This window comes from Cygnus olor, chromosome 10 (assembly GCF_009769625.2).
Source record: "Cygnus olor isolate bCygOlo1 chromosome 10, bCygOlo1.pri.v2, whole genome shotgun sequence".
NCBI lineage: Eukaryota > Metazoa > Chordata > Aves > Anseriformes > Anatidae > Cygnus > Cygnus olor.
The window spans coordinates 16993852-17011374 of NC_049178.1; the positions used below are offsets into that span (position 1 = coordinate 16993852).

At 43.6% G+C, this 17523-nt stretch overlaps 1 long non-coding RNA gene across 1 annotated transcript; it reads right to left on the reverse strand.

The window, feature by feature from the left end:
* Nucleotides 1-1523: 1523 nt before the first annotated feature.
* LOC121075543 lies at nucleotides 1524-14470 on the reverse strand. The gene is made up of 4 exons (XR_005823006.1): nucleotides 14382-14470; nucleotides 11274-11401; nucleotides 5378-5816; nucleotides 1524-2443 (listed from the first exon to the last, which is right to left on the reverse strand). It is a non-coding gene; the product is annotated as an uncharacterized LOC121075543 (long non-coding RNA).
* Nucleotides 14471-17523: the final 3053 nt, after the last annotated feature.

Genomic DNA, 17523 nt, shown 5'->3' on the forward strand with positions numbered 1-17523 from the left:
GTCAAAAAAAAAAAAAAAAAAGTCTTAGCTCTTCCTCATCTCATGTTAGAATAACCCAGCTAAGCTCTCAGTCAACAGGAGTTACAAAACAGTCCCAATAGGAGGGAACAAGCCCACAGCATCAGATTACTTTTCTCCACGCAGTCCTTACCCTCTTGCTCCTGACACAGTCACTCCCCTCCAGTCTTTACTCCAGACCTCTGCGAAGCCAGGAAAAGAGGAAGAAAAAAGGCAGAGAAGGGAAGGAGCTCCGAGCTTGCACAAAGGGTTGTGAGACGTGGATCTGGGGAGATAAAGGGGGAAGGAAAAAAAAAAAGGGGGAAAAAAAAAAAGGAGAGAACTGGATGTGCTGGCAGCAAAGGGAAAGATTTAGGGGCCAGGAGACACACGTCAACAGGAAAAAAAGGTCTGGTCTTGCTGCCTGGGGAATAATTTGTTGAAAACAGCCTGGCCAGGACATCAGACGGGGATTATGTAGGATTAACACCCCCGGTGTGTGTGGGTAGAGCAGTTTGCCGGCACGGGTGCTTTTACAACCAAACTGCTGGGCTGCTGGGGATATTGCGCCCCTGTCCTCGTGCTATCCTGTGCTCATGTTCCCCTCCCCAGCTGCCTTCATCTCAGGCCAGTCCCTTGGTCTCAGTTATCCCATCCAGACAATGGAGACGGCCACGTTTCTTGTGCGGGGCTGCTGTCAAAATGAATTAAGAGATGTCCAAAGAGTACTTTGAAATGCAGATATTATGCTCACTAGTTTTAATGCCTCCAAAGCGGTCTCCAGATATCTCTAAATCCTCAAGATATCCCTGATCAATTCCTGTTTTACAGATGAGGACACCGAGCAGAGGGACGAGTGCTTTAGCCCATCTCTTTTATGTCGGGTTCTGCAGGTCCCCCGACCTTGCCATGGCTCAGGCTCCCGGTTTCCAGCCCACAGTGACTGAGCCTCATCCAAACCCCATTTTGTTGGGGATTTAGCACAAGCATCACACACGCAGAACATCCCCACTGGATTTCTACCCCAGCTATGTTTCTCCCCATATTTTCCTTCATAGGTGTGCTGGGAGGGAGCAGGCCACAGGAGCTCCTAGTCCCCAGGCCTGTGATCAAATTATCTCTCCCTCTGTCACACATCCTAATCATCACAGCTGGCGGTCATGCCAACAATATTAACGCTGCTGAGTAGCTTTCAGTTTTGCAATTAGAAAGGTTTTCTGCTTCCCGCAAATAAAAAATAGGCTTGTACTACTTAACGCTGCATAAATGATACAGATACATCCAGGCCCATGTTACTGTCTCGTTGAGAGGAACTGACATTATAAGTGCTGTAGATATTTTAAATCTTTTGAAGATTACAATAGTTACAAAGCTCATTATTTCTAAACGTGTTTATCCTTCCCCTCTTTTTTGTTTGCAAAATTAGGCAATGTGCAGTTTAAATAAACGGCTATTGTACTATTAAACATTGATTAAAGAAAAGAGTTCCATTTAAATTATTAAGCGGTAAGATAAAAGCATCCCTTCTCTTTTGTACGCTACTTTATTCAGAAGTCAAACTTCTGTAGTCTCACGGAATGCTAATGAATAGCATAATAATGCACAAGGGCAAGAGGGGGCTGAGTAATTAAAAACAGAGGCCAGAAATCAAAGGGCTTGAAATATACTTACCAAAATAATTCAATTATACATTAGAAACCTGGGATAATCAAGACACGTCCCACGGTTTCATTCATCATTATGCCCCAATTTAATATCTCTACCGGTTCGCTGTACGCAGGAAGCAGCAATTGGGACTCTCACGTGCAGTGCTCCAGCTGAAGAGACAATGGCAAGGCGCGCTCGGGTCCCGTTCTCATCACCCTGCACCTTGGAAATGGCTTCACTTGGCTGAGCATATTCTCAGTTAAACTGATTCCTGGGACTATTTTTAGGCACGAGTTATTTCTGTATTGGTTATATATTCATTTTCTCTTTAGCTTTGCAATTAATTAATTAAAATCTCCACACCCACCATTTTAGCTTCCCCATAAACTCGTCTCCCATCTCTCTCCTTGGCTTCACCTTTCCTTGTGGCTTCAGGCCCTGCTGGTTACCCACAAAAAGCTCTGCCGTGCGGTGCAGCAGGTAGGTTTATTCAGCACACCATGCGTTTAGCTGGGATGGCGCCATGAGCCTCTCAGGCTTTCACATAACACAAGCTTGGGTCAAAAAATTCTGCTGTAGCTTCATAACATCACCTCTCCTACGGGTCACAGAATCCCTGCACCGCGTTTCACGGAAGTTCCAGTGCCACACAATAAAATAAAGAAAAAAGAGCCGGTCTGACCTTGTTTGGTGATTTTGGAGACCAACAGAGGATTTGTGCTGCTTTGTGCAGTCTTGATGCAATAAGCAATGATAAAACCTAGTCCCATTGGCGCTGGTGGCAGCTTCATGGAGGAAACTCCAAGTGACACGTGGTCAGGAACCATGGAGAAAAAAAAAGAACAAAAAACAGAAGTGAAAAGAAGTTCCCAGCCAACAAAGGATAGCAGTGTTGCTCACAAAGTCTGCAGACACACAAGTTGTTCCACCCCTCCTGGCACATAATTAAGGCAAAAACAGACAAAAACTGTTGGAAACAACACAGGGCAGGAATTTCAGCAAAACCAGCACTCAATTGGGCAGTGGCTTCCTGAAGAATTGGTCCGATTGTCTGATTAGAATTTTTGAAGTTTTAAGCAGAGACACTACTCGTTGTCCCTAATGAGCGCAGGAGTCAAACAAAACACTGCTGGGCTTCACAAGCCATCAGGAGCCTGTAGGCCAGCGTAGGTCGAAACATTAAATGACCAAAAAAAAAAGGGAAATGAGAGTCTCAGGTCAAGTTTTCCAAAACCAGAGGTCTTAATTAAAATGAAGGTTACGACTTCAGCAGATGGGTGCCGTTTAGCAAAGCCCCAGCTATTACTGAGATTTGCTGCATCTTCAGTTTAGAGCAAAACACCGCATGAGAAAGAGCGAGTGTGCTTTAGCCACTTTGTGACAGCAGCAAATGTGGCTGTCGCATACTCCCCAGCCCTACCAGCTGCATTTTCCTCAATCAGAAATAAAGCTCCTTTTGAGGTGTTTCAGCTCTCCCAAAAGATGTGTATGCACTTGTTACAAAGGAGATCATTAAGACCAACCAGCCTGTAATGTGAGCCGGAGCAGTGTTTGCCAAAGGGGAAGAGGGAAACGTACAAATTAAGATGGATATAATTTTAACATACAGCAAAACAGAGAGCAAAGTACCTATGTTTCACTATTTTTCTAATGAGGAATTCATTTTTAGAAGGAAAGACACCAACGCACATGTTCCTTGGTTTTGCAGGGAGGTGGACGGAAAGGGGGGAGCCTTTTCCAGGAGCAGAGCCTGGGCTACGCAGGAGCCCCCCTGCTCAATATTCGGTGCCCAAGTGTGGCGATGAAATACTCTAATAGATATCTTAGTGACATCCTTTTTTGAGAAACAGTCTGGGGCAGTAATTCTAACAGGACAAGTCAGCTGTAATGAATATCTTTCCTCAGCGCAGATGGGGCCTCGCTTTACTCGCATGCAGAGCTCCTTCGACTTCCTAAGCCTACACAGAGACGAGAGCAAGTAGCTCTGGCCTCTTATGTTTACCTGCCTTAAACAATGCAGTGGCAATCAATAAATGAACTTCATTTCTTTTAAATATGCAATTACATGAAATAGATTATAGAAGTGACAAAAACCAGAGCGACTCCACAAACACAAAGCTGGGCTCTGATTTCTATCAGTACGAGATCAAAGTAGTGTAGTTGCTCATTTACAGCTCAAAGCTGCATTATTTTCCCTAACTCAGCCTCTATTGCCAGCCAAGTGAACGCTGTAAAGCAGAAATAGCAAGCCATCTTGATATTTCTTCCCCAGTAAATAACGCTTTACAAAGGAGGGGGGAGATCTCCCTTCCCCTCCCTCTTTCAATTCATTAAGTTCAACTGTGATAACCAGTGAGGCATACAGAGACAGGTTAGGTATCTCTGCCTCTGAATATTTAATTCAGCACTAAACGTAATGCACAGCATCCTTATACCCTTGTGAGTTCAGCAGCCAATATGCCAATGAATATATCCTGACAATAGTGATATTTTCTGCACTTTGGAGGCATGAGTGACATTTGTTCGCCACATATGTTACATCGGATGCTGAGGTCTACACTTGTGAGAAATTAATCAGAATCCATCTGTTTCCTTCTCGTCCTGGACAATTTCATTACAACTTAACCAAAGATTATAGGATTCTCATGGCTGCGCCCCCAGCCCCCAGCCCAGTCTTGGTGTTTCCATACACGACGATTAAAGCTGCTTAGTTTAAGTAAGGTCAGAAGCAATCTTGCTTCCTGTAGGGAAAGGCATAATGCTCATGAGCAGGGTCCAAAATCTGCTCTAAATTATGTGTAGGCAAATCCAGAATATCCCAACTGACCCAAGCAGGGTTTAGATTTAGCACGGAGCAGAACCTGGGCCTTGATCTTCCAATGCGCGTTTCTGGTGGCTGGTTTTGATTGGCATTAGGCTTCAGATGGCATCAAGTCACTCACGTTGCAGGTTCCCTGTTACGTTTTCATTTCCCTGTCCAGGGAGTCAGCAAAGGGGTGGCTCAGCCTTCCTCAGGGGCTACTGGATATTATGCTAATGTTGGGAAAAGAAAGTGCTAAGAATAAAAAAAATGAAAAATAAAAACCCCAACTCCCTGTACTTGCTTTGCAGCTTAGCAAATTCTTTGCTTATTCCTTATTTAATTTTACTTCTTTAATTTGATGTAATAGCAAGGCAGAGCTGGACATATACTGCTCTGACTCAGCTGATTTACAGCCCTAAACATTGCACAGCGATGGCTGCACTTGCTCAGAAGGAGGCTTTTCTCAGAGTTCTTTGGACGAGGCACAAATGGCACCAAAAAAAGCATAAATATCACTGGGGATCTGATACCTGCTTGCTAGGTAACACTTGTAGCCAAGCCTACTGACATGAGCCATCCTGAATGACAAAGGGGCCAAAAATATGAACCAAGAAGTGAAGCTTCCATTGCAGGAGCTGTTGACAGAGAGGAGCTGAATGGGAGGCTGGGGAAAGCTGGCAGGGATGGCAACGTGCTCCGGAGATAAGGGGAGGCTGACAGGCAGCTGCAGCACCCGGGGTCCACGCGTCAGGGAGGTGAACCCTGAGAAACAAAGAAACCAGGGCCCCGATCTCGCTGCTGCTGACAGCAGCAGGAGCTTCACTATTTGCTGAGGTGGGATGGAGCATCACAGCCGGGCTGCCTGGCAGGTCCCATTGAAGGGGGCAGGATCCGTACCTACGACCAGCCCAAAGCATTTCAGCACCTCACCCACCAGAGCTTTCGTTCAGCCTTGGTGCAAGCAGACAGAGGTGTAAGGTTCCCACCAGCTCCGGCACGACCGCGTGCCTCTTCCAGCGGGGAGCTGGAAACTGAAGGCAGACGAGATCTGCAAAGCAAACAGCACTCGGACAGCCTGAGATTGGAAACGGCATGAAGGCTCCCTGACCCCGCTCGGAGGTGTGCTGCCTTCCCCGCTTCCCACTGCTATTATTCCAGCTGACTTGCAGATACCCGATAGTTATTTTTGAAATGAAGGTGCATTCAGATCGGGCTGTCACTGGCTGTCTTTTCAATCACGAGTCACTTGATCAGATGGTTTTTTGCTGTAACGTAATCACATGATGCCAGGGCTTTACACAAGACCTGTATTCTAGCTCCAGTGCCGGGCACTTCCTTGCCAGAAAGACAGCGACATGTTGGGAGGTGGCTATAAAAGAAAAGAAAGATCTTGCATAAATTAGCTTATGCTATTTATAGACATGGAGAGCAGTCTATCCATGGGACCATCTGCTAATCTATGTCCCATGGCAATTAGAGTCAACATTTCACCACATCTCTAGCAAGGGCTGAGATTATGCAGTGCTCTTCTTTTTTTTTTTTTTCCTTATAAGACCAGCCTTACATTTGTACTGTTTTGTGTTTCTCTCCAACTTTCATGACACTTCCTATATCTGCTCCCCGAGTGCCTGCTACGAGAAGGGGAAAACCCAAAAAGTTTGTTTTATTACTGTGAGGTTGAGGGGCCAGTGGGTGTGAAAGGCTTAGTTTATTTCATTGATTCCCAAAAAAACTCTACTGTTTTAATAAAAAGAAAACAAACATTGTGCAGTAATGTGATGAATTAACAGAGCGGAGTTTATACAGTTAAGTCTCTTCAGTGTTCCTTGCTATGAACATCCCACATACATTTTCAGAAGTGATTTATAATTTTCAACACTTTTTTGAGCATCCAAATCAAGATCCTTTCAAAAAAAAAAATCAAAAAATTTAGCAGATGTCCCCCAATTTTCTTCAAAGAAACTGAAAGTCTAAAAATTAAAACATTCAAACATGTTGTTTTGGAAAACATGCAAAGACAAACAAACAACAGTATTTAATGTATAGCCTGCATAAATTTTAAATACTAGATAATTTTCCAAAGTAACTTGCAGAGCAAGGCAGTGCAACTTGAGCTTTTATCTTTTTATACACAATACATTTTTATTACTCTATATAATTTTAATAATTTACACGGGCACCATCAACTGCATTCACTACATTTAGCAACAGGAATTACTATAAAAGCAAACAAGAAAATATAGACAATTCGATTAGCAGAAAGACTTGCCAGAAAGGCAGCCTTACAGCAGGATCTAATACTGAAGGATTCTCGCTGATGTAAAAGATACTATTTTATGGAAATGGAACTCAGACACACGTCGCACAGAGTACCTTTTTGTTTTTTTTTTAAATTGACCAAATATATCAGAGGCTTTCTTATCTGTTACACTGCTCAATCAGCGCAACACCTCAAGCAATGCTTCATCTCCGTGTTGTAGCTGATATTACAGAATCTTTTTCCAGATATGGGGGTTGGGGGGGAGAAAGTCATGGAAATGTTAGGCTGTGACACAGCCAATTGCTATCCATTTTAGTCTGAAAGTTTTCACAGTACCGAGATATTTAGCAGTCATGTGAGAAGAGAGATCTCCACAATTTGTGCTGCCTGAGCTGCTCTGTATGGGATCAATCCCAACCCTGATCCTCCTTCCCCTTCTGGCCTCCCCAAAACTTTCCCCTCTCTAGTTCCTACTTCCAAACACGGATGCAAGAGCTCTGAGTCACCGAGTCTCACGGCCTGAGACCGAAAGTGCTGAGGATGAATTTCTGCAACCATGACCAAAGGTCTAAACTCTCCGCTCAAAACCTAAAGGTTATTATGCAAAGTGCTGGAGGAGAAAAATTGTTTAATACCTTCCCTCAGCATCTGAAAAGACATAACAGACCATTACTGGCTACGGATATAACATATACAAAGTATACTATGGCATAGATCTAAGTATTTGCGGAACAGTTTTACAGCCATTGTTGTCCATTCTTGCACATTAAAACCCACAAAGAGATTTATTTAGAGCATTAAATCATTTAATTTCTCTCTGGCTAGATTTTTAACTATTAAAATATTCATCATGCACTCCAAGAAACTCAATGCCAAGTATTTATTTTATTTGTATAGCCTTTTAAAGAAATAGCTTTAAAATATCTTCAGGTGCACATCTCTGCCTTAAAAACACTGAAAATAAGAGTAAAACACCGTTGTAAAACACCAGAAAGAAACAAGTCAGCCGCTGCTGAGACCAGAGCTCTGCCCAGCAGCCATGGCTGGGAGGAGGCTGACTCCACAAAATGCAGTGCCTAGAACTGACAAAGCACCTTGTTTCCAAAGTTACAAGGTAGTTCTTGGGGTGTCACGCACGTGGATGCAACCTCTCACTGCCAAGAAGGCTGGGGCAAAAAATCCTTCTGTAAAGTGGGTATTTGCATTAAAACCTCCCTTTTAGGTTTCCTGATGAACAACATTTTTTGTAAGATGTTTGGCAAAGAAAAAAAAAATCACCATTTTCTGTTAGTAAATCCTCTCCCTCATCTTGTCACCCTCTCTGACTGACAGGATACCCCAGTCCGAAATGATGCGCAGAGGCCCCAGCCGGGCCTGCAGCTCACGAGCTCATCCCAGCATCATTCCCTGGCCAAGAGATGAGCAGCACCACCGAGACCCAGCCCATCTCACCCTGGATCTTTCACTGTGGTGGCAGAAGAAGAGCTCAAGCATCTCCTGCCCCGAACTACCTTTTCGAGAGGGCCTCTGATGGAGACCGAGGCCGCGGCTGGATGCCTGCACACCCCCAGCCCCGCAGCCCCCTCGGCTGGAGATGCTGAGTGTGATCAAACACAGGCTGGCAGCCGTGAAGCTCGGTTACGAACTGCCTGGGAAGAGATTACCTTTGGCTTCAGGAACATTTCTTTTAATCTGAAGAGAAGCAGACTCCTCCCCTTCTCCTCTCTGTGAAGCTATTCTTTATGCACTGAGCCAATATCATGCTCAAACACCAGTCGGAACCACTGTGTTCCTCTCAATATTCCCACGCGTGATTTAACTTCTTCCACATGCAAAAACATAGTTCAATCAGCCTTCCTTCTGTTTCATGTTACAGAGGAAGGATTCAAAGAACATGGCACAAACTAGACAAACTATACTGTACTCCCTGTGGCTGCTTCAGCATCTCCTTCACCAGCTCTCTGGCCACCATGACTCCTTGGAGGACAACGGTAGGGAGCAGCTCCAGTCAATTTCACACACAATGTCATGCCATTGCTTCTCTTTCCAAAGGAATTTCATCCTGTATATATATATATATACACACACACATAGTATATACACATACATATATACTGTGTGTGTATATATATATGTGTGTATACATATATATATGTATAAATATATATGTAGAAAGCAGGAGAGCCTGTTTACTGTCTACAGTCTCCAAGGAATAAGGGATGTGCTTGTACGCAGTCATTCCACCTGTTTTGTTTTCTCTCCCAGACACTGAGATTAATGCAAAAAGGCAAGTAAGACCGCATTTGTAGACACTGACTACATTATTACTGAACACAGAACTTAACACCGAACGTCTGGGTCATTTAAAAGGTGACACACATTTGTGAGGAAACCCACTTAGTTTATTTATGGACAACACAGAGACACTGGATTCACTACGTCATAAGCTTTCCTGAGCAAAATGCCCCAGTCAAGGTAAAGTAAGCGAAGACATCTTGCAGCTGGGGAGGAAGCTTGGTCTTTTTCGACAATTTACTTGCTGTATGGTATATTAAGTATCATTAATGGACTTCATAATCTGTACTGAAATATGACCTGCTACTTCCACAAACAAGTCTCTTACCTTTACCACATTTATTTCCTCCAAACTCTTTGATTTTCATCTAATGTTTATCTAAAAGGCTAAAGACCCAGGCACTCAGCTCAGCTGCATTGACATTGTCTTTTAATTAGCAGAGGTCACTTAATGCTTTTAGTACAATCAACGGTTGCTTTCTTTCCATGATCAACTGCAAGAGCATCACAGTTAATGCAGACTGATTAAAACTTGAAAAATCCTTTAGCATAGAAGTATCCCAGGACATAGATAATCAAGCCACTGCATGTAGATCATTTCCATTGACAGCTTTGATTGCCACTCCATTAGCGTGTGGCCGACAACCACTGCGCTGTATCATTTCATAGAAAACACCCTAATTTCTGCAGCACCACCAGGTCCCAGGAAGAGCAATTCAGGAGCAGTGGGTAAATGGCTGCTCTGCTCGTAACATGGCTTTCACCATAAGACCTACAATGCTATGGGTGAAATCAATCCCCAGAGCTATCTCCAGCTGCATGTGTTTGACATCCTTTAAGTGCCTTCAAAACCTTGTCTCAGAAGAAGGAATACAAAAATTAGCGTTCATAAAGTGATTAGTAAGTGGCGAATAAAGCTCACACTGGCACATATACCCGACTCACTGCTCTGCCCTGCCTCTGAATGCACATCTAAAGAACATGACCAGCCTTGTACTGTCTTGCAAGTACAAAATGTTTTCCTTGTACATAGGTGAAACTGGGAACCCTGCCTCATTTCAGTGGGAAAATAGAAAACAAAAAATGTATCAGCTCTTTGGAAATAGGGACTATGTCAAATTTAAAGCACCAGCAGGTCTTTTTGCACCAGTGTCACTGGCCCTTTTAAGAGAGAGGGACTAAAAGCTATAGGTAAACAGACTCATCTATTGCCTCTGATTACTAATAGTTTTGTTAATCCTTACCCTTTAGACCCGTGCACAAAGAAAATTATTCCAGGAAACCAACAGTGAAAACTCCTTTATAATCCCTGCATTATATTATATCTGCTACTGAGTTCTCAAAGTCAGTAAAATCAGAGGAGCTCTTACTCTGTCTGTTACAAATTAATGAAGGCTTCTTAGTCTTGGTAGCTTTTTATTGCTAGACAGGGAGCATATGTCAGAAAACATATGGCACCCGACAAAACCAGGATGAACCAGACCAAAAAAAAAATACAGCAAGGATTTCTATTTAAAAAACAATTACATAAAGCTCCATTGGAATGGCCACATACATCCACAAACCAGCCCTTCTCGTCTCCTGTGATGCATTTAGGTTATGAAAGGATTTTGTTTCACAGGAAAGAATTTGAGATATAAGGAATGCAGGACAATTTTAAATTAAACAGAATGGCTATGGCAACATCTGCAATAGATTGGTTCCCTGAAACACAATAGAGGAGATAACAGTTGTCTTATCTATGGTTTGGTAAATAATTTCTCCTACTTCAAGGGTCATTACATCTTCTGCTCTTTCTGTCATTTGTGATTCCTCTGAGGGGCTAAGGAATAAAGCCTCCACAGGTGCTTAGGGTGGAGGTGAAGGGCTCTAAATAACAGCTCTAAATAACAGTCCTCGGTGTAGCCATGCAAGACAAGAAACCTCATTCCTGTCCCAACTCTCCTGCATCAGACACCAACTTCCAGCCCTGAAAAATGCAGCATCTCCCTACATCAGATTTAGTTGGAAGTCAGCGACAGGAGCCATTAGGGAAAAGCTTTCCTGCTTTCCTACATCCCCCAAAGCTACACAATCCCCTACAGAGAGAAATGAGGAGCTTGTAGGGGAGGGGAAAAAAAAAAAAAAAAAACACCAAAGCACAGGGGCCCAAACTGGTGAATCAGGAGAAAACCCCTCCTCTCCTGTCGTTAAGTTTGGACTCATTGGGTGGGGATAACAGCAGCCAAAATCCAATCCCCATCGCTCGGGTAACATGTGCGCATCACTCACCGGGCTGCCGCCAAACGCTTGCTCTGGGAAAGCTCTGGGCTGCCCTGGGAGCAGCGCTCCTTGGCTCTATAGCATGCTGATGTTAAAAGAAACCCATAGGTCTGCAGCTGGAGGCTGTTTCTCTATTTCTGGGAAAAAAAAAAAAAAAGAAAAAAGAAAAAAAAAGATTTAAGAAGAGGGTCACCTTAGCTTAAGAGAAGGAGGTGGAGGAACAGCAAGATTTAGTGTACAGAGGTATTGAAACTAAAAGCCATGGAGAAGGTGAGGGGTACTTTGATTAGGCACAGCTAGACATGCAAGTGATGCACAGAAATCTCCTGGGAAAAAGTCAGGACAGAAGTGACAGCTGGTCTGAAGAAATAGCATTTTGAGATCCAAACCCCCGTCAGAAAAGCCCAACAGTATGGCCAATAAAGAAGTTCAATAAAAATGGGCAGGCAGAAAAAGGACACAAAATACATAAATACGTGTTTATTCAATAAAGAAATGGAACGGCAAAATTGAGCAAACAAGGCTGCCTGGTGATGGGAGACAGCCTGATTTATTTGCCTTGCTGAAACCCGGGAGCGTGGAAAACACAGCGGGGAAACCGTGTTGTCTCGGTAGGAATTATTCAGCAGAGGAGGGTTAGGTCATGGCGAGAGCACTTGAAAGAGCCCCTGGGAGCCAAGTCTCCAAAGGAAGGAAAAAAATCACAGACAGCACCTAATGGATGTAGATGGACCAGGAGTGTTGTGCTATTCGCTTGAGGGTAGGCAGACAAAAAGTTGTTTGGGTTTTTGTTTTATTAAATCTACGAAGAGTTAATAATAAAGCAGTAGTGACTTTAATTACCTGCCTGCAGCTGATTACTGCCCTGCCGCAGTGACGAGCTGTCTCTTAGCAACTCACAGCCAGCTTTTGGAAAGGCTCCGACCAGGGACAGAGGCTCCATCTCCAAGGGACAAAAGTTTAGTGGTAAACTGTCCATACCTTTTGGTTCTAAGGGCCAAGGACATTGCAGTGATGCAGTTTACCTTCCATAGGAAGGGATCACACTAAAAAATGTGGGAATATGGATAGGAATCGAGTAGTCTTGTCAATGAAAATAGTCAAATCTTGGATTTGTCACTGGGGATACGCAGGCATTTCTGGCAGAAGAGAGGTGTGGAATTATAAACCAGCCATGACTTTTTTCATTGCAGAAAAAGTTGATTATTTTAAGAGCTAGTTGAAAGTTACGCACATCACGGTGAGCAATATGTTTCTGTAGAGGAAAACTGCATCTCTCTGCAAGCTGATCTGCAAAATAATAAGGGAAACTGACCTACGAATTGTATGGTCTTTAGAAAGGTCCTGGCAAAGGTCTGTGGATGACCTGAAGTATCCAGGAGAGAGAGATTAAGTACTGCCACAGCTCAAGAACTGGTAAAGAGATGGGCATAACCAGTTAATTTTCAAGAGGATCAAAGGCCTGCATCACCACTGTTGCTTAATGAATTAATGAGCTAGAAAAGCACATAAACAATAAGCGTCAAATACCAGAGAAAAGCCAGAAAAACTCCAGAGGGTCAGGCAACTTCATGACCAGACACACAATTAAAAACAAAGAAACACTGATGCAGCCCTACTCGTGTATACATAAGTACTTTACCTCATTCGAAACCACTTCCACCAATAACTAGTAGTGACAAAGAATAACATGAGATGGAGTTGCCTGCAAGAGCTCTGCTAAAACTTTCCTCCGTGACGTGCTGGCTGGAAGAGCAGCTAACAGCAGAAGCGTCACTGTGGGAAATGACACCAGCCCCACCTCTGATGCGGTCTGAGCACCTACTGAAGCCCCCGGATAGGTGAGCTGTGGATTTCAGCAGGGCTGGGGCTTCACTCAGCGTGCCCACGGCCAGCCCCATTTGTCATCTCAGACCCGCAGCAAAGGCGAAGTGCAGCACAAAATAGAAGTGGTCCAGGTCTGGTTAAGTGGAGACAAGTAGGAGAATTACTAGAGATACATATGCAATTGCCTTCAGAGGGAGAAAGCCAAAAAGGTTTTAACAGGAATTTTAAGAAGGGACGGACAGATAAGCTGGAGGACAGTAAAGCTGCAAGGAACAGGCTGTACTTTCATCAACCTGCTCTCCAACAGGTTTTCACCCACAGATGGATTTGGACAAGGATCTGCAGCCGCATGCTTTTTGTGCCTCTTCATTTAGATGTCCCTAGACAAAATTTGGTAAGCAAATCACTCTTCTTGCATTCAGGAGAAACCTTGCTGTACAGCAATGCTCTCGTGCAGCAATACCTGTATCCTTGTGAAAGCTGCTTTAACAAACTGCTCTATTAAAATACCTGCCGACAGAAGAGTATCAGCTGTGTAAATATGATATTGGAGAGTTGTTAGAAAGTAAATACAAGCGCAAGTAAACATTGTTTTATCAGGAGGGGACTAGACACAGAAAGCTCTAGAAATCAGCGAAATTGTTTAAGGTTTGCAAAACGTCAGGCAGAAAGTTTTAGCTGAGTACTGTCAGTGGGACCTGAGATGTCCTCAGCCAAGTCCCTTCTGCGGAGATCGAGCTTCTGCCACAGACAGGGCTTGCATTTCAACTCTTGCTTCTGAAGTGACAACAGCATCCTCAATTGATGTCATTGCATGAAGCTAATATTAAATGCTTTCAAATCTGATCAATAAAACACAATTTACGTTAAATGACCTGAGAGCTGTCAATTTTCATTTTTTTTTTAATCCTCATCTTACTCAAGAGCTCCTGACTCAAAAGGAAAACATTATGGTTATTAAGTAATGATTGATTTATTACATACCATTCAGAAGTGTTTTCTTTGAAGCATGCATTAAGAGGCCTAATATTCCCAAGTTTTTTTCTTTGGGTTGAATGTTAAAAACACCAAATAGTTAAAAACCAAGAGAGTTTTGCAACCAAGGGCAATTGGAAGAGGATTGGAGTATGTGTTCCTCTTAAATACTTAGCTTTTTAAAAAATAAAAATAAATAAATGTTTTAATATTCTGTATTGAACTAACGACAGTTTTCTTTCATTAGGGAAAGTAGTGCCGAGAACAAGCAGGATGCTGCTGCACTCCCCACGCCCTGTGACAGCCCTGCCTTACCGATGTTACGCACAAGAGGGATGGCACGCGTGGCATCGATTCAAATGGATCACTCGCAGGAATTTGAATCCAGGCATCGCTCAGACTTCAAAGTGCACAGACGCATTCTTCAGCAGCAGTTTTCCCTGTTGAGATTTAACCAGCTTCATGATTAGGTTTAACATGGGAAATACTTGGAGTTCCACGTGCACCTCCACCAAGTCAAACCCCTGCATTTCACCCACACGGATTCGGCCACCGCTGCAGGACCGGGAGCACTGGGACTCCAAGGTCCCAGCAGGAATGGGGTTTCCATCCACCAGTTCGTACTGAGAGCAGGCTGCCTCACCCCCCACCCTACCTGCAGGGCCACCACTCCACTTCACTTTGTTATTTAGTAAAGTTCCTGGACATCAACCCACGCTCGAGCATCGCTTCAGCATGCACTTGAGTGCTTTGCTGGAGTACTTAAGTCCTGGCTGCCCAATTCCTTTCACTATAAACCCTCTGCTCCTCACCGAGAGGGCAAAGGAGGTGAGAGCCCTGCCCGCTGCCTGCAGGAGAGCTCCTGGCACAGACGCAAGCAATCTGGTAACCTTCAGTGACTGGGGAGGTGGGAGCTTTGTAAAGGAGAATCCAGGCTGCCTAAATAATGAAGTAAGGGCTATCAAAGAACGTGTATGTAGAAGGGAGACTGGAAGTTTAGACTATGTTAGACCACAATAAATATACGATAAGAAACGCTGAATACTTTACTAAGTATTTGTATTTAGTAATAAAATATTTTTAAAATATATAAAAAATAAAGTAAAAATATTTACTTATTTACTAAGATGTTTAGCGAAAAAAAGTTTTACATTTCTCATCCCCCACTGGGTCCCACATGGGAGCTGAGGCCTCGGCTGCTCAATGAGTTTTGTGTTTGTTTTTTTTCCCCCCATCCCCATTTCCATCTGGACTGAGGCATCTTTATTTAACAGCACCCACTCTGTCTTTGAGGTTCAGATCTCTTTACACCTGAGACAAGCTTGCTTATTTTTCTGACACCGCTAAAGTTCTTGCAGTCATAACAAACTAAGAACAGCCAGTCAGCTTGACAAAGACGAAGTGATAGGTAGGAGGCATATTTCATTACACTACCAAGGCTTTGGCGTGGTAATTGGTGAAGAAACAATCCAGAGCTGTCAGCTCAATACACACGCCTTTTCACTGACTGACGTGCTGAGTCCTTGATGGGGTAATGAACGATGTCCAACCGCAATCACCGCCGCTCTTGCATCCTCCTATCTGGTGTCCTGGCAAAGCCCCGAGCAGGACGAGCATCAAGCAACCCTCACCGCCCCTCAGCCGCCCTCCTGCACAGCTAAGACCCAGGGAGGGTTCCCACACCTGACACATAACCACCAGGAGAATTATAATTATCTGCAGGATGCAAACATCAAACGCCAATTTTTATTTTGCTGAGCTGTTGAAAGCTGTGGGTCAGGCTGCAGGCAGAGAAATCAGCTCCACCAGCTTTGACCAGAGACAAGTGGCAATGCAGGGCATCTCATCCCTGCCCCAGGCAGCCCAGGTCAGCTCAAAAGGTTTTCAGAGCTGCAAAAAGAAGTCAATCAATTCCATTTTAAGTGACTGACCACGGGATAATTTGGTAAAGGGGTAAACTGTAATGCTCACTTTTTTTTTTTTTTTTGGTAAAATCCAAAGTCCTCAGAGTAACTGTTGTGGGTGTTTGTTTTTTTATAAGATAAAAACTCCAACCCACTTCTCTTTTTTTTTTTCTATTTTCTGAGTGTCAGTGGTCTGCACTTTCAATGACACCAGATGTGTATGTGAACATACCCACAGATATACACTTGTGAACTAAATGGGAGAAGTAATTAGGTTGTGGAAGGCACATGACATCGCATGACCAGGTAATACCATTGCTTAAATGAAACTCAAGACTTTGCAGCAAAACAGGAACTGTGTCAACTGCTAAAAAGTGACAGTTTGGAACAAAGTGTTCATTTACAAGAAAATGAGAAACATAATTTTGCTACAAAAGATCAACTGAAAATTATTTTTTTCCAACACCAAGTTGCTTAAAGAAAACTTGCAAAAAATATTCTGATATTACAGCATCCGAGTATCCTATACTAAAACCTAAAATCTCCCTAGATTAAATTTTCCAGGCATTTCCTTCCACAAACAGGAAGAGGGAAAAACAAAATCCTCACCTGCAGAAGCAATTGCTTTATTGTCCTCCTCTGTGAGCTGACTCCTTGCATTTGAAATTAGATTCCCTTTGAAGAGCCAAGACAACATTCGAAAGGGCTCTAGTGCCACCTACTGCACTCTGCTAAAATACGTAGTAAATACTTTTCTGCCATAACTGGAAGTCAGATGTCCAGCCCAAGGCAAGACTTTTACAGTTGACAAAGGTCACCAGGAAGAGGAGCAGGCACCTTCGTTAATGTTGTAATCTCACAGCATTGTACTGAGTGCACGTGTGCACTTCTGAAAAGCCTAGAAGACCTAAAAATAAAAAACGCTTGAGTTAGACACAATGTACAGCTGGGTTACTGACCACGAACACACTGCCAGAAAAGCAGATTTAAGCAGATTTCAAGTTCTGAACTGATGATATTCAGCAGTGTCCTGATTTCAGCTAGGACAGAGTTAATTTTCCTCCTAGTAGCTGGTAGGGTGCTATGCTTTAGATTAGGATGAGAAGAGTGTTGATAACACACCGATGTTTTAATTGTTGCAGAGCAGTGCTTACACTAGGCCAAGGACTTTTCAGCTTCTCCCTCTGTCCCAGGACAGCTGACCCAAACTGGCCAAAGGGGTATTCCATCCCCTATGGCGTCATGCTGAACAATATATAGGGGTGGCTAGCCAGGGTGGGGGGCCAGCTGCTCAGGGACGGGCCAGGCCTTGGTCAGCAGGTGGTGAGCAATTGCATTGCGCATCACTTTTTTCATACACCTTATTAGTAGTAGTACTATTATCATTATTATTATTTCTGTCTTAATAAACTGTCTCTATCTCAACCCACAGGCTTCGTTTTCCCCTTTCTCTCCCCCATCCCAGACAGGGAGGGAGGAGGGTGAGCGAAGGGCTGTGTGGTGCTTAGCTGCCGGCCGGGTTAAACCACAACAAGCAGCTAATAAAATAAACC